At 37.7% G+C, this 18209-nt stretch overlaps 1 long non-coding RNA gene and 1 other non-coding gene across 2 annotated transcripts; one reads left to right on the top strand and one right to left on the bottom strand.

Annotated features, from left to right (window-relative positions):
- Positions 1 to 4193: 4193 nt before the first annotated feature.
- LOC148574964 (small nucleolar RNA R71) lies at positions 4194 to 4301 on the bottom strand. Its single transcript, XR_015906642.1, has one exon. It is a non-coding gene; the product is annotated as a small nucleolar RNA R71 (small nucleolar RNA).
- Positions 4302 to 14552: 10251 nt separating this feature from the next.
- On the top strand, positions 14553 to 17834 carry LOC148574965 (uncharacterized). Its single transcript, XR_015905058.1, has 3 exons — positions 14553 to 14716; positions 14815 to 14868; positions 17643 to 17834. It is a non-coding gene; the product is annotated as an uncharacterized LOC148574965 (long non-coding RNA).
- The last annotated feature ends 375 nt before the right edge of the window (positions 17835 to 18209 follow it).

Here is an 18209-nt window from a genome sequence, read left to right on the forward strand (position 1 = left end):
CAGCCCAAGCACACATCAAGTGGGCCCCGAAAGTGGATTTACGCATCAATTACTTACTTCTGTAAACCCTAGTAGCTAGTTTATTATAAATAGAATTTTTTATCATTGTATTCATAGTCTTGGTTACTCCGGTTCCCCTCTGGGGCCGAGACCAATGAACTCCATTATCACTTATGTATTTTCAACGGTAGAGTTTTTGCACTCCATAGATTAAGGTGTGGAGCTCTGCTGTTCCTCAAAGATTAATGCAAAGTACTACTGTTTTCTATTCAATTCAACTTATTCCACTTCTAAGATATTCATTCGCACTTAAACCTGAATGTGATGAACGTGACAATCATCATCATTCCCTATGAACGCATGCCTGACAACCACTCCCGTTCTACCTTCGATTGAACGAGTATCTCTTAGATTACTAATACAGGGGACCGAGTCCGAGATATTGGGATCTTCGTGGTATAAGCTAGATTGATGGCGGCATTCATGAGAATTCGGAAAGTCTAAACCTTGTCCGTGGTATTCCGAGTAGGATTCTGGGATTGAATGACTGTGACGAGCTTCAAACTCGCGAGTGCTGGGCGTAGTGACAGACGCAAAAGGATAGTAAATCCTATTCCAGTATGATCGAGAACCTCCAGATGATTAGCCATGCAGTGACAGCGCATCGGACCATTTTCACAGGGAGGAATAGGATGCAACCAATGACAAAGGTGATGCCTCCAGACGATTAGCCGTGCTGTGACAGAGCATTTGGATCATTTTCCCGAGAGAGATTGAAAGTAGCCATTGGCACCGGTGACATCCTTACATAAAGCTAGCCATAGAAAGGAGTAAGATTGATTGGATGAAGATAGCAGGAAAGCAGAGGTTTAGAGGAACGAAAGCATCTCTACACGCTTATCTGAAATTCTAACCAATAAATTACATAAGTATTTCTATCCTTATTTTAGTATTATTTTCGAAAACCCCATTACTATTTTATATCTGCCTGACTGAGATTTACAAGGTGACCATAGCTTGCTTCATACCAACAATCTCCGTGGGATTCGACCCTTACTCACGTAAGGTATTACTTGGACGACCCAGTGCACTTGCTGGTTAGTTGTGCGAAGTTGTGAACCATGGTATTGGCATCATGTTTTTGGCGCCATTACCATGGAAAGAAAGAGCGATGAATTTTACATAATCAAAGTGTAATCACAATTTCGTGCACCATTGTGGTACAGATATTTTATCCTGCCTGCTGTGAGGACGGGGGTGTTATCCCACTCACAAGACGAAGAAATTGGTAAACTGAATGAGAATGTGGTTAATGAACTTAATGGTTTCAAAACTAATTAAGGACTTTACTGTGAATTGATGTATGCTCATGGCAAAGATGGTGATAAATCCCACTTCCACACTGAGTTGAGTTATGCTAGGGCAAGGACAATGGTTAATGTCGCTTGTTCTTGGTTGTCCGGGTAAGGATGGTAGTTAATCCCACTTGCTCGAGATTTTACTGCAATGGCAAGAATGGTGGTTAATCCCGCTTGCACATGGACTGACATTTGTTCTGAACAAGGACTGACATTTATATCTGCCTGACTGAGATTTACAAGGTGACCATAGCTTGCTTCATACCAACAATCTCCGTGGGATTCGACCCTTACTCACGTAAGGTATTACTTGGACGACCCAGTGCACTTGCTGGTTAGTTGTGCGAAGTTGTGAACCATGGTATTGGCATCATATTTTTGGCGCCATTACTAGGGAAAGAAAGAGCGATGAATTTTACATAATCAAAGTGTAATCACAATTTCGTGCACCAAGTTTTTGGCGCCATTGACGGGGATTGTTCGAGTTTGGACAACTGACGGTTCATCTTGTTGCTCAGATTAGGTAATTTTCTTTTTGTTTTATTTTTCAAAAAAAAATTTCAAAAATCTTTCAAAAATTTCTCCTTTGTTTTCGAAAAAAAATAAAAATAAGAATGTTTTCAAAAATATATTTTTCTTCAGAATTTTTAAGAATGAATTCTAGTGTTTCATGAAGCATGTTGAAGCCTGGCTGGCTGTAAAGCCATGACTGTAGGGCATGTTAGGCGTGTCATGTCTGGATACATACTAAAGCTTGGCTGGCTATTAAGCCATGCCTGACCCTTTGATTGGAGCTTTAGACTAAAGAGTAAAAGATTCCTGGAATTCATATTAAAAATTTTGGAATCCTTATTTTTCTTTTTTTTAAAATGATTTTCGAAAAAAAATTAAAAGAAAATACAAAAAAATCATGAAATCATAAAAATCAAAAATATTTTTGTGTTCTTGTTTTGAGTCTTGAGTCATGTTATAAGTTTGGTGTCAATTGCATACTCATCTTACATTTTTCGAAAATTCTCATGCATTCATAGTGTTCTTCATGATCTTCAAGTTGTTCTTGGTAAGTCTTCTTGTTTGATCTTTGCATTTGCATGTTTTGTGTCTTTTCTTGTTTTTCATATGCATTGCTGAATTCTTTATGTCTAAGCATTAAAGAATTCTAAGTTTGGTGTCTTGCATGTTTTCTTTGCATTAAAAATTTTTCAAAAATGTGTTCTTGATGTTCATCATGATCTTCGTAGTCTTCTTGGTGTTCATCTTGACATTCATAGCATTCTTGCATGCATTCATTGTTTTGATCCATAACTTTCATGCATTGCATCATTTTTCTTGTTTTTCTCTCTCCTTATAAAAATTCAAAAATAAAAAAAAATATCTTTCCCTTTTTCTTCTCATCAAATTCGAAAATTTGAGTTGACTTTTTCAAAAAATTTTAAAATCAAGTTGTTTCTTATGAGTCAAATCAAATTTTCAATTTGAAAATCTTATCTTTTTCAAAATCTTTTTCAAAAATCAAATCTTTTTCAAATTTCTTAGTTATTTTCGAAAATTCCAAAAATATTTTTCAAAAATATTTTTCTTATTTTTATATCAAATTTTCGAAAATAACATAATCAATTAATGTTTTGATTCAAAAATTTCAAGTTTCTTACTTACTTGTTAAGAAAGATTCAAACTTTAAGTTCTAGAATCATATCTTGTGATTTCTTGTGAATCAAGTCATTAATTGTGATTTTAAAAAAATTCAAATCTTTTTCAAAAACTAATTTCTATCATATCTTTTCAAAAATATCTTCTCATCTTATCTTTTTCAAAAAATTTGATTTCAAAATATCTTTTCTAACTTCCTAACTTCTTATCTTTTCAAAATTTGTTTCAACTAACTAACTAACTTTTTTGTTTGTTTCTTATCTTTTTCAAAACCACCTAACTAACTCTCTCTCTCTAATTTTCGAAAATATCTTCCCTTTTTTTTTCAAAATTTCTTTTTAATTAACTAATTATTTCAATTTTTAAATCTTAATTTTCGAAAACTACTAACATTTTTCAAAAACTATTTTCGAAAATCACTAACTCTTTTTCAAAAATAATTTTCGAAAATTCTCCCTCTCTCATCTTATTCTATTTATTTATTCATCTACCAACATCTCTTCCTCACATCACTCACCAAATTCGAACCCCCCTCTTCTATCTGTGTTCGAATTTTTTCTTCTTCTTCTCTTCTTCTACTAACAATAAGGAACCTCTTTACTGTGACATAGAGGATTCCTCTTCTTTTCTTTTTCTCTTCTCTTTCTTATGAGCAGGGACAAAGAAAAAGGCATTCTTGTTGAAGCTGATCCAGAACCTGAAAGGACTCTGAAGAGAAAACTAAGAGAAGCTAAATTACAACAATCCAGAAAAAACCTTATTGAAAATTTCGAACAAGTAAAGGAGATGGCAGCCGAACCCAACAACAATAATGCAAGGAGAATGCTTGGTGACTTTACTGCACCTAATTCCAATTTACATGGAAGAAGCATCTCCATTCCTGCCATTGGAGCAAACAACTTTGAGCTGAAACCTCAATTAGTTTCTCTGATGCAGCAGAACTGCAAGTTTTATGGACTTCCATCTGAAGATCCTTTTCAGTTCTTAACTGAATTCTTGCAGATATGTGATACTGTTAAGACTAATGGAGTAGATCCTGAAGTCTACAGCCTCATGCTTTTCCCTTTTGCTGTAAGAGACAAAGCTAGAGTATGGTTGGACTCTCAACCTAAGGATAGCCTGAACTCTTAGGATAAGCTGGTCAAGGCTTTCCTAGCCAAGTTCTTTCCTCCTCAAAAGCTGAGCAAGCTTAGAGTGGATGTTCAAACCTTCAGACAGAAAGAAGGTGAATCCCTCTATGAAGCTTGGGAGAGATACAAAGGACTGACCAAAAAGTGTCCTTCTGACATGCTTTCAGAATGGACCATCCTGGATATATTCTATGATGGTCTGTCTGAGCTATCAAAGATGTCATTGGACACTTCTGCAGGTGGATCCATTCACCTAAAGAAAACGCCTGCAAAAGCTCAAGAACTCATTGACATGGTTGCAAATAACCAGTTCATGTACACTTCTGAAAGGAATCCTGTGAATAGTGGGACGCCTATGAAGAAGGGAATTATTGAGATTGATATTTTGAATGCCATATTGGCTCAGAATAAAATATTAACTCAGCAAGTCAATATGATCTCTCAGAGTCTGAATGGAATGCAAGCTGCATCCAACAGTACTCAAGAGGCTTCTTATGAAGAAGAAGCTTATGATCCTGAGAACCCTGCAATAGCAGAGGTGAATTACTTAGGTGAACCTTATGGAAACACCTATAACTCATCATGGAGAAATCATCCAAATTTCTCATGGAAGGATCAAAAGCCTCAATAAGGCTTTAATAATGGTGGAAGAAACAGGTTTAGCAATAATAAACCTTTTCCATCATCCACTCAGCAACAGACAGAGAACTCTGAACAAAATACTTCTAATTTAGCAAACTTAGTCTCTGATCTATCTAAGGCCACTGTAAGTTTCATGAATGAAACAAGGTCTTCCATTAGAAATTTGGAAGCACAAGTGGGCCAGCTGAGTAAAAGGATCACTGAAATCCCTTCTAGTACTCTCCCAAGCAATACAGAAGAGAATCCAAAAGGAGAGTGCAAGGCCATTGACATAAGCACCATGGCCGAACCTGTGAGGAAAGGAGAGGACGTGAATCCCAAGGAGGAAGACCTCCTGGGACGTCCAGTGATCAATAAGGAGCTTCCCTCTGAGGAACCAAAGGACTCTGAGGCTTATCTAGAGACCATAGAGATTCCATTGAACCTCCTTATGCCATTCATGAGCTCTGATGAGTATTCCTCTTCTGAAGAGAATGAGGATGTTACTGAAGAGCAAACTACCAAGTTTCTTGGTGCAATCATGAAGCTGAATGCCAAATTATTTGGCATTGAGACTTGGGAAGATGAACCTCCCTTGTTCACCAATGAACTAAGTGATCTGGATCAACTGACATTACCTCAGAAGAAACAGGATCCTGAAAAGTTCATAATACCTTGTACCATAGGCATCATGATCTTTAAGGCTCTGTGTGACCTTGGTTCAGGGATAAACCTCATGCCCCTCTCTGTAATAGAGAAACTGGGAATCTATGGGGTTCAAGCTTCTAAAATCTCATTAGAGATGGCAGATAATTCCAGAAAACAGGCTTATGGACAAGTAGAGGACGTGTTAGTAAAGGTTGAAGGCCTTTACATCCCTGCTGATTTCATAGTCCTGGATACTGGAAAGGAAGAGGATGAATTCATCATCCTAGGAAGACCTTTCCTAGCCACAGCAAGAGCTGTGATTGATGTGGACAGAGGAGAATTGATCCTTCAATTAAATAAGGACAACCTTGTGTTTACAACTCAAGGATCTCTCTCTGCATCCATGGAGAGGAAGCAGAAAAAGCTTCTCTCAAAGCAGAGTCAACCAAAGCCCCCACAGTCAAACTCTAAGTTTGGTGTTGGGAGGCCACAACCAAACTCTAAGTTTGGAGTCAAACCCCCATATCCAAACTCTAAGTTTGGTGTTGGGAGGTCTCAACAAAGCTCTGCACATCTGTGAGGCTCCTTGAGAGCCCACTGTCAAGCTATTGACATTAAAGAAGCGCTTGTTGGGAGGCAACCCAATTTTTTATCTAACTATATTTTTCTTGGTTATATGTCTTTATAGGTTCATAATCATGTGGAGTCACAAAATAAATATAAAAATTGAAAACGGAATCAAAAACAGCAGAAGAAAAATCACACTCTGGAGGAAGCATCTGCCTGGCGTTCAACGCCAGAACAGAGCATGGTTCTGGCGCTGAACGCCCAAAATGGGCAGTATCTGGGCGCTGAACGCCCAAAATGGGCATCATCTAGGCGCTGAACGCCAGAATTGCACCCTGGAGAGGAGCTGGCGCTGAACGCCCAGAACAAGCATGGTTCTGGTGTTCAACGCCAGAAATGGGCAACAAATGGGCATTGAACGCCCAAAATGGGCACCAACCTGGCGCTGAACACCCAGAGTTGTGTGCAAGGGCATTTTACATGCCTAATTTGGTGCAAGGTTGTAAATCCTTGAACACCTCAGGATCTGTGGACCCCACAGGATCCCCACCTACCTCCACTCACTTCTTCTCACCCCTCTTTCACACAATCCCATAAACACTCTTCCCCAAAACCCTTCACCAATCACCTCAATCTCTCTTCCCCATTACCTCTTCACCACTCACATCCATCCACTCTTCCCCATAAACCTACCTCATAAACTCCACCTACCTTCAAAATTCAAAATCAATTTCCCACCCTAAATGGCCGAACCTTAACCCCCCCCTCCCTTCCCTATATAAAGCCCTCCATTCTTCTTCAAATTCACACAACACAACCCTCTCTTCTCTTCTTGGCCGAAACACAACCCCTTCTCCCTCTCCTCCATATCTTCTTCTTCTTCCTCTATTCTTTCTTTTATTGCTCGAGGGCGAGCAATATTCTAAGTTTGGTGTGGTAAAAGCATAAGCTTTTTATTTTTCCATTACCATTGATGGCACCTAAGACCGGAAAATCCTCTAGAAAAGGAAAAGGGAAGACAAAAGCTTCCACCTCCGAGTCATGGGAGATGGAAAGGTTCATCTCCAAAGCCCATCAAGACCACTTCTATGATGTTGTGGCCAAGAAGAAGGTGATCCCTGAGGTCCCTTTCAAACTCAAAAGAAATGAGTATCCGGAGATCCGACATTAAATTCAAAGAAGAGGTTAGGAAGTTCTAACAAATCCCATCCAACAAGTCGGCATCCTAATGGTTCAAGAGTTCTATGCTAATGCATGGATCACCAAGAACCATGATCAAAGTAAGAACCCAGATCCAAAGAACTATGTTACACTGGTTCGGGGGAAATACTTAGATTTTAGTCCGGAAAATGTGAGGTTGGTGTTCAACTTGCCAAACATGGAAGAGAACGCACGCCCCTACACAAGGAGAGTCAACTTTGATCAAAGGTTGGACCAAGTCCTTATGGACATATGTGTAGAAGGAGCTCAATGGAAAATTGACTCAAAAGGCAAACCGGTTTAACTAAGAAGACTGGACCTTAAGCCTGTAGCTAGAGGATGTTGGAGTTCATTCAATGCTCAATCATTCCCACTAGCAACCGGTCTGAAGTTACTATAGACCGGGCCATCATGATCCATAGCATCATGATTGGAGAAGAGGTGGAAGTTCATGAGATTATACCTCAAGAATTCTACAAGGTGGCTGACAAGTCCTCCACTATGGCAAGGTTAGCCTTTCCTCACCTCATTTGCCACCTATGCAATTCGGATGGGGTTGACATAGAGGGAGATATCCTCATTAAAGAGGACAAGCCCATCACTAAGAAAAAGATGGAGCAAGCAAGAGAGCCCATTCATGGAGCTCGAGAGGCGTATGAAGCTCATCACCATGAGATCCCGGAGATGCCTCAAATGCATTTTCCTCCACAAAACTATTGGGAGCAAATCAACACCTCCCTAGGAGAATTGAGTTCCAACATGGGACAACTAAGGGTGGAACATCAAGAGCACTCCCTCATCCTTCATGAAATAAGAAAAGATCAAAAAGCAATGAGGGAGGAGCAACAAAGACAAGGAAGAGACATAGAAGAGCTCAAGGACATCATTGGTTCCTCAAGAAGGAAACGCCACCATCACTAAGGTGGATTCATTCCTTGTTCTTATTTCTTCTATTTTTCATTTTCTCTATGTTAAGTGCTTATCTATGTTTGTGTCTTCATTACATGATCATTAGTAGTTAGTAACTTTGTCTTAAAGTTATGAATGTCCTATGAATCCATCACCTCTCTTAAATGAAAAATTTTTTAATTCAAAAGAACAAGAAGTACATGAGTTTCGAATTTATCCTTGAACTTAGTTTAATTATATTGATGTGGTGACAATGCTTCTTGTTTTCTGAATGAATGCTTGAACAGTGCATATGTCTTTTGAAGTTGTTGTTTAAGAATGTTAAATATGTTGGCTCTTGAAAGAATGATGACTAGGAGACATGTTATTTGATAATCTGAAAAATCATAAAAATGATTCTTGAAGCAAGAAAAAGCAGCAAAGAACAAAGCTTGCAGAAAAAAAAATAGGCAAAAAAATAGAAAGAAAAAGAAAAAGCAAGCAGAAAAAGCCAAAGCTCTTAAAACCAAGAGGCAAGAGCAAAAAGCCAATAACCCTTAAAACCAAAAGGCAAGGGCAAATAAAAAGGATCCCAAGGCTTTGAGCATCAGTGGATAGGAGGGCCTAAAGGAATAAAATCCTGGTCTAAGCGGCTAAATCAAGCTGTCCCTAACCATGTGCTTGTGGCGTGTAGGTGTCAAGTGAAAACTTGAGACTGAGTGGTTAAAGTCAAGGTCCAAAGCAAAAAAAAAGAGTGTGCTTAAGAACCCTGGACACCTCTAATTAGGGACATTAGCAAAGCTGAGTCACAATCTGAAAAGGTTCACCCAATTATGTGTCTGTGGCATTTATGTATCCGGTGGTAATACTGGAAAACAAAGTGCTTAGGGCCACGGCCAAGACTCATAAAATAGCTGTGTTCAAGAATCATCATACTGAACTAGGAGAGTCAATAACACTATCTAAACTCTGAGTTCCTATAGAAGCCAATCATTCTGAACTTCAATGGATAAAGTGAGATGCCAAAACTATTCAAGAGGCAAAAAGCTATAAGTCCCGCTCATCTGATTGGAGCTATGTTTCATTGATAGTTTGGAATTTATAGTATATTCTCTTCTTTTTATCCTACTTGATTTTCAGTTGCTTGGGGACAAGCAACAATTTAAGTTTGGTGTTGTGATGAGCGGATAATTTATACGCTTTTTGGCATTGTTTTTAGTATGTTTTTAGTAGGATCTAGTTACTTTTAGGGATGTTTTCATTAGTTTTTATGTTAAATTCACATTTCTGGACTTTACTATGAGTTTGTGTGCTTTTCTGTGATTTCAGATATTTTCTGGCTGAAATTGAGGGACTTGAGCAAAAATCAGATTCAGAGGTTAAAGAAGGACTGCTGATGCTGTTGGATTCTGACCTCCCTGCACTCAAAATGGATTTTCTGGAGATACAAAACTTGAAATGGCGCGCTTCCAATTGCGTTAGAAAGTAGACATCCAGGGCTTTCCAGCAATGTATAATAGTCCATACTTTTCCCAAGTTTAGACGACGCAAACTGGCATTTAACGCCAGTTTTCTGCCCAATTCTGGCGTCCAGCGCCAGAAACAAGTTGCAAAGTGGAGTTCAACGCCCAAAATGGCACCAAAACTGGCGTTCAACTCCAGGAATGACCTCTACACGTGTAACACTCAAACTCAGCCCAAGCACACATCAAGTGGGCCCCGGAAGTGGATTTACGCATCAATTACTTACTTCTGTAAACCCTAGTAGCTAGTTTATTATAAATAGAACTTTTTATCATTGTATTCATAGTCTTGGTTACTCCGGTTCCCCTCTGGGGCCGAGACCAATGAACTCCATTATCACTTATGTATTTTCAACGGTAGAGTTTCTGCACTCCATAGATTAAGGTGTGAAGATCTGCTGTTCCTCAAAGATTAATGCAAAGTACTACTGTTTTCTATTCAATTCAACTTATTCCACTTCTAAGATATTCATTCGCACTTCAACCTGAATGTGATGAATGTGACAATCATCATCATTCCCTATGAACGCATGCCTGACAACCACTCCCGTTCTACCTTCGATTGAACGAGTATCTCTTAGATTACTAATACAGGGGACCGAGTCCGAGATATTGGGATCTTCGTGGTATAAGCTAGATTGATGGCGGCATTCATGAGAATCCGGAAAGTCTAAACCTTGTCCGTGGTATTCCGAGTAGGATTCTGGGATTGAATGACTGTGACGAGCTTCAAACTCGCGAGTGTTGGGCGTAGTGACAGACGCAAAAGGATAGTAAATCCTATTCCAGTATGATCGAGAACCTCCAGATGATTAGCCATGCAGTGACAGCGCATCGGACCATTTTCACAGGGAGGAATAGGATGCAACCAACGACAAAGGTGATGCCTCCAGACGATTAGCCGTGCTGTGACAAAGCATTTGGATCATTTTCCCGAGAGAGATCGAAAGTAGCCATTGGCACTGGTGACATCCTTACATAAAGCTAGCCATAGAAAGGAGTAAGATTGATTGGATGAAGATAGCAGGAAAGCAGAGGTTCAGAGGAACGAAAGCATCTCTACACGCTTATCTGAAATTCTAACCAATAAATTACATAAGTATTTCTATCCTTATTTTAGTATTATTTTTGAAAACCCCATTACTATTTTATATCTGCCTGACTGAGATTTACAAGGTGACCATAGCTTGCTTCATACCAACAATCTCCGTGGGATTCGACCCTTACTCACGTAAGGTATTACTTGGATGACCCAGTGCACTTGCTGGTTAGTTGTGCGAAGTTGTGAACCATGGTATTGGCATCATGTTTTTGGCGCCATTACCAGGGAAAGAAAGAGCGATGAATTTTACATAATCAAAGTGTAATCACAATTTCGTGCACCATTGTGGTACAGATATTTTATCCTGCCTGCTGTGAGGACGGGGGTGTTATCCCACTCACAAGACGAAGAAATTGGTAAACTGAATGAGAATGTGGTTAATGAACTTAATGGTTTCAAAACTAATTAAGGACTTTACTGTGAATTGATGTATGCTCATGGCAAAGATGGTGATAAATCCCACTTCCACACTGAGTTGAGTTATGCTAGGGCAAGGACAATGGTTAATGTCGCTTGTTCTTGGTTGTCCGGGTAAGGATGGTAGTTAATCCCACTTGCTCGAGATTTTACTGCAATGGCAAGAATGGTGGTTAATCCCGCTTGCACATGGACTGACATTTGTTCTGAACAAGGACGGTTAGTTAATCCTGCTTGTTTAAAGTACACGGTAAGGACGGTGGTGAATTTCACTTACTTGTGGGATAATGTGATAGGCAAGGATGATGGTTAATCCTGTTTGCGTATTCTGCACAAGGACGGTTGGCGAATCTCGCTTGCTTGTGGAAACTATGGATAATGACGGTTGGTTTATCCCGCTTACTCGTGCAAGTTTTGGCAATAAAATTGACTCGTGAGCTCATAGTCAGTAGGACAGGCATGCATCATTTGTATTTGTGTGTATTGATTGAGTGTGCATCTTGTATTTGGCTTGCCTTATTTAAATAATTATTTCTATATGCTATTTGAGCTAATTGCTTTATATGTTCTCTCTATTTGTGTATTCCTTGTATTGTTTTGTATGTGTTTGAAAAACTAAGAGATCTCTTATACTAGCGATGGTGACTTCTGAAGGTTGTTCTTCAAGGGATGAATTGATATGGTTGGATGATGGAGATGAGTTTGATTGATATTTGAGTTTTCTGCATAGATGCAAGGGTTGTGGTTCGTCCCACTTGCTCCGGGTTGAGATTGGAATCACCTGGGTAGATGCAAGGGTTGTGGATTGTCCCACTTGCTCCAAATTGAGATTTGAGATCACTAGTATGACTGAGACTTAGTCTGTTTATCTTGTTTGGATTAGAAAGGACCTAGGCTTAAACCTTGAATTACTGAAGTTTAGGATTGCCTAGCGGGTTCATACAATTTTACATAGTCTCTATTTGGAATTCTTACCCTATTGGAAACCTTTGGGTTTTCACCCGTTATCAGATTTTGTTAATTTTCAGATACAGGACGTGACGCACCTCGTTGAGTGTGTTAGACTCTTGATGAAGCAAAGACTTTACTTTTGGGTTTATTTTTATCTATGTAGTACTTTTTTCCACTTTTGACATATATAATTGTATATCCCTTAGAGGTTGACTTATGAGAAACAGGTTGTATTTTGTATACTTCTAGTTGTACTATATTTTCTAGCCGGCCTTGCACCGCAAGTCGAGACTAGTACTTGTTATGTATTTCTTTTAGAATCCTATGTGTGTGTCTCTCTGTGTGTGTATATATATATACATATCTTCTGTTTTTTTATATCGACGCCTTTACCATTAATAGTTTCGAGTGCAATGTGATTATTATTCTGTTATCATTCTTCACAGGCTCCTAGTTAAATTATATTCTTCCGAATACTATAAATGCACTTTTCTACTTTTAGAGGCCATAATGCCTCACCACCTCTAATTTATGACTATAGTGTAAGGCTTTGTATGGTAGGTTGTTACATTATGGTATCAGAGTAGTTCGTTTCTGTAGAGTTTAAGGAATGGACTGATTATGCTTCTGAGCATACTCTGGATTGTGTGTGCATGCTATTTAGGATATCTGCTTGACGAATATGGTATAATTATTCATTATTATACTTTTAGAAAATTGAATCACTTAACTTGAGATATTGAGATTATCACCTTAATATCAATTATTCGGTGTGGACAAGATCCAAATGACTTCTCGTGGACGTGAGTGCAGTCAAGAATGAGATTGATGGTGATTGTTGCCTCATCTGGTTAAGAGTGGAAGTTTGATGATGATATCGACATTTGATTTTGGATTTAATTGTAGATTATATGGTGATTGAGATAACATTTGATATTTGGTAAATTGTTGAGTGAAGAGATAGGTAGAAATGGAAAAAAATAAGTGAGCATGGCTTAGGCTTGAATTTGGTTGGGTTTGATATTGATTGAAATTTAATTTTGATTATGATAAATGGAATTTATTGGTTGTCTATTATGTCAAGTTATAGTTTTGTGCTTGAGGATGAAGAACCAGAGTAGATACCCTGATTGTTGTTGAGGATTGTGTTTTGATTGAGGTCCTTATTATAATGTGATTATTGAGATTGAGGATTTTGAAGAGAATTGATAACTATAGGTTTTCGTTGACGTTGAAAATTGAAATGCAAAGTCATGATTGATTATGTGCGATTGATTAATGTGGATAATAACTGTGAATTTTCCTCAGGTTGATTAAGGCGTTAAGGCCCTTGAGGTTTACGATTTCTGATATTTGAATTAATTTCGAGAAATGAGATTTTGATTTAAACCTAGAGATGCACTCAGGCTTTAAATTGTGATTTGAGTCTTAGGATGAACCTAAGTATTACTTTGGTCAGATTAAGAGAGCTTTGAAGTAAACAATATATTTTTGTGATCTGATAATAGATCATAACGTGGATGACTAATTAAATTCTTAATGACTAACAATCAAAGTGACACATCGGAAGCGGGTTGGAGCATTAATATAGCAAAAAGTATATAGCATTTAAGTTCTAAGATTTGAATATAGATATTGAGATGAAACTAGAAGGAACCTTTTATTGAACCTAAAGTTGAGTCTGAAACCTTTAGTATAACCCTTGAACCCTGCCGAATGTGATTTGGAAAAGTTACTCTTTTAACAAGGGGATTTATGATGCTTGAATATGAATTTAAAAGCATTGCATTTGTATCTGAGCACGTTGAATATTCGGAAGTTGAAGGAGGTGTAGTCCTCGATGGTCGAGACCTGATGATGACAAATACGTGGTGACTTGATGGCTTTAAGGCTATTATGATGTGAAAGAAATATGGTTTAGGATGTGTTATTAGTATAGGTAAATGTAATTGGTTTGAATTTGTAGTTTGTTACATCCAAAGGTCAGTAGAGGATTGCGAAATTAGGAGTTGAGGTAAAGAAACATTGCTCTCACCTATTTTCTTTTAGTGACTGAAATTTGAGGGACAAAATTTTATTAAGATGGGTAAGATGTAAAACTCAGGTAAATGATAAATAATTAATTAATAATTAATAAATAAATTAAATGAAAAAATTATGAATTTAATATTTGTAATTCAGAAAAAATGCTTATGAGAATTTAATCAAGAAAATAAAATTTGAGTGCAAAAATATAGTCAATTACGAAAAAATGCGTACTGACATTAAAATTAACGGTACCGACTTAAATCTGTCAGGTACTGTGAGTGAGGATATTAGAATTGTAAAAATGACAAAAAATATTTAAAATAGAAGTCCGGATACTTATTTTAAAAATTTTGGTCCAAGGTAGGGCCAACGGACTCAAAATTGCAAACGGGCTCACATTGGGCCCAAGGCCATGTTATATATCTCCTTCACTTAACAAAAGTTCAGCACACTTTTTCCTCCCATTTGAGAGAGCCACGAACAAAGAGAAGAGAGGGAAAAACATGAGTCCTAAATACTATTGACCCACCACATTCAAATCCACATAACTTTCAATCCGTAGCACCGATTGACAAGTCATTTGTAGTCACACGTCGCTCTCCTCATCCTCTTTGATTCTATATAACTATCATGGTGAGTAAATCCGAAATCCCTACTCTATTTTTGAATTCCCCATTGAATTTGTGTTTTGGATATATATGAGTTAAAATCTTGTGATTTTGGTTCTTTAGGGGTACTCTAGTATGGATTTCAAGGGAGTTCCATCCAAAATTCGGTGGGTTAAGGTAAGGAAGGTTTTTTTCTTTTTGGATTTTCTAATTTATGAACTCTAGGTTGAGGAAATTGTAAATTTTGTTGTGAATAGCTTAATTGTGGAGAGCATGGATGCTTGGTTGATATTGGTGTGAATTTGGATGGTTGGGTTAGTTGCAAAGCACTTAGCGAGAGTTTGGTGGCTTGGTTATAGTTTGGATTCGTCTGAAAAGAAAATTCGAGAGTTGGGGGAAAACCGCCGTTGATAAGGTATGGGTCTTAATTTCGGATAGACTTTGTGTAACACTATGTGAAAACCTAGGTTAATTTCCATAGGATAGCGTTGAACGTGGTGTGTTGATGATATGCTGTGATTTTAGCATGATTGTGTGTTTGATGAGCTATGTATGATTATATGAGTGGAATTGGAATTGAATATTGTAGTATAGTTGTCATTTTATTAATTGGTGTGAAAATTGGGCGGTTGTGATAAGGTGAGGTATCCTCTATGAGGTAAGCTATGATAAGTTGCATAATTGCCATATTTTGATTTGGTTATGGAATGATGTGGTTTGGTTGAGTGATTAACGTATTGTGATTTAATTGTTGATGAAATGTGTTAAATAAGTTAGAAGTGGGATGATTTAGGTTTGAAATGGTTGATGATTGATAAATGAGTGTTTAGAATATATAGACATGGTTTTAGAAAGGTTTAAGATTGAATTGAATTGAGAATTGATGAAATTGAAGAATTATGTGAATTAGGTAAAAATAGATTTTTAGCTAACTTTGACGGGCCATAAGTTGGCGCTCGGAGTTCGGATTTGAATGAAATTTTTTCTAAATTAAAGCTAGTGAAATTATCTTTAAATCCATTCAAATATGAAGGAAAACAGAATTTTGTAGGGAAAATTATGAGAGTTTGAAATTGGGTATAAAAATCTGAAAGTTGAGAGTTTGCAGAAAAACTAGAAATTTTGGTATGTGTGCGCACGCACATAGTTATGCGCACGCACAAGTCAAAATGGGTGAAGAGACTCATAAATACATACGAGGGGTGTGCACACGCAAGAGAGGGATTTGTGCGTACGCACAAGCTGGAAAATACTTTTGATTTGTGCGTATGCACAAGGTGACGTGTACGCACAAGTCTTGTTTTCTCAATTAAACTTTCTTTTTGACTGCTTGACTTTCTCAGCAAGCTTGCAAACTTTTGAAACCCCCAGTTAAGGTTTGATAACTAGTTTTTAGGTTCCGAAAGGAGTGAGAGTATGTTGATGGCATTAAATTGAATTATTCCCGGAGAAATACTTGGTTAAATCGGATGACATGTTGCGGGTATCCCACCTGCGGTGAGGATGGGGGTTCCATCCCACTCATGTATTAAAGAAATTGGGAAATTGATACATGAATAGGGGTTTTTGGATTCAAATTGATGAAATGGATAACTAATTGGGGTTAATGAGTTAAATAACTTATAAAATTACTTAAAAATACTGATAATGATTGATTATGACCTAAAAGGCTGGATTGGCAAGGTTTAGGTGTTATCCCGCTTGCGTACTAATTTGTTATTGCTATGGCACTTGCACCCGGCAAGGACGGAGGTCTCATCCCGCTTGTTCTGTGGTTGCGGTGTAGTTGTGGGGACAAAGGTTTTATCTCATCCGCTGTGAGGATGGAGGTTTTATCCTGCTCACGAGACGAAGGAACTAGTAAATGGAATGAGAATGTTGTAATGAACTTAATGATTTCAAAACTACTTAAAGACTTTACTGTGAACTGATGTTTACTCGTGGCAAGGACGGTGTTAATCCCTCTTGCACACTAAGCTGAATTATGTTAGGACAAGGACGGTAGTTAATCTTGCTTGTTAGTGATTTTTAGGTAAGGATGGTGGTTAATCCTACATGCTCGAGATTTTTTTTTTTGCAATGGCAAGGACGGTGGTTAATCCCGCTTGCACATTGACTGATATTTGTTCCGGATAAAGAAGGTTGGTTAATCCCGCTTCTTCTAGGTACCGAGTAAGGACGGCGGTGAATTCCGCTTACTTGTGGGCTAATGTAATAAGCAAGGATGGTGGTTAATCCCACTTGCATGTTCCAGACAACAACGGTTGGTGAATTCTGCTTGCTTGTGGAACCTACGAGTAAGGACAGTTGGTTAATCCTACTTACTCGTGTTGAGTTCTGGCAATAAAACCGACGCATGAGCTCATAACCTGTAGGACAGGCATACATCATTTGTATTTGTGAGTATTGATTGTGTGTGCATCTTGTATTTGGCTTGCCTTATTTGATTAATTGTATCTATATGCTATTTGAACTAATTGCATTATCTGTTCTCTCTATTTGTGTTTTTATTGTATTATTTTGTATGTGTTTGAACAACTGGGAGATCCCTTATGCTGGAGATAGTGACGCTGAGAGTTGTTCTTGAAGGGATGAGTTGATATGGTTGGATGATGGAGATGAGTTTGATTGATATTTGAGCTCCTTGGATAGATGCAAGGGTTGTGGTTTGTCCCACTTGCTATGGGTTGAGATTGGAACCACATGGGTAGATGCAAGGGTTGTGGTTTATCCCACTTGCTCTGGGTTGAGATTTGAGATCACTAGTATGACTGAGACTTAGTATGTTTACCTTGTTGGAATTAGAAAGTACCCTAGACTTGAACATTGAATGATTGCAGTTTAGGATTACCTAGCGGGTTCTTATCTTTTTTATATAGTCTCTATTTGGAATTATTACCCTACTGAAACTTTCGGGTTCTCACCCGTTGTCGGATTTTGTTAATTTTTAGATACAGAACGTGACGCACCTCGCTAAGTGTATTGGACTCTTAATGAAGCGAAGACTTTACTTTTGGGTTTATTTTGATCTATGTAGTACTTTTTTTCACTTTTAACATATGTAATTGTATATCCCTCTTAGATGTTGATTTATGAAAAAACAGGTTGTATTTTGTATACTTCTAATTGTACTATATTTTCTAGTCGGCCTTACTTCGCAGGTTGAGACTAGTACTTGTTATGTATTTCTTTTGGAATCCTATGTATGTATATATTATTTTGTTTTTAGATCAGAGATTCTAATATCTCACCACTTCTAATTTATTATTCTAGCGTAAGATTTTGTGTGATAAGCTATTACATAACTAAACCTAATATATTCCTTTAGTTCATATCTCTTTCTTTTACCATGAATTAGAAAAATACTAATAAAAAAAAACCTCTAATTTAAGCTAATGATGATTTTGCATAGTTAATTATATAAGCTTGAACAGGCTTTTTTTTTTTACCAAAAATAGGAGACTCGAACCCGCAACCTTTTAATTGAGTATGGAGAGACTATGCCATTTGAGCTATTA

Source organism: Arachis ipaensis, chromosome B2 (genome assembly GCF_059453495.1).
Source record: "Arachis ipaensis isolate K30076 ecotype BB chromosome B2, ASM5945349v1, whole genome shotgun sequence".
NCBI classification, from domain to species: domain Eukaryota; kingdom Viridiplantae; phylum Streptophyta; class Magnoliopsida; order Fabales; family Fabaceae; genus Arachis; species Arachis ipaensis.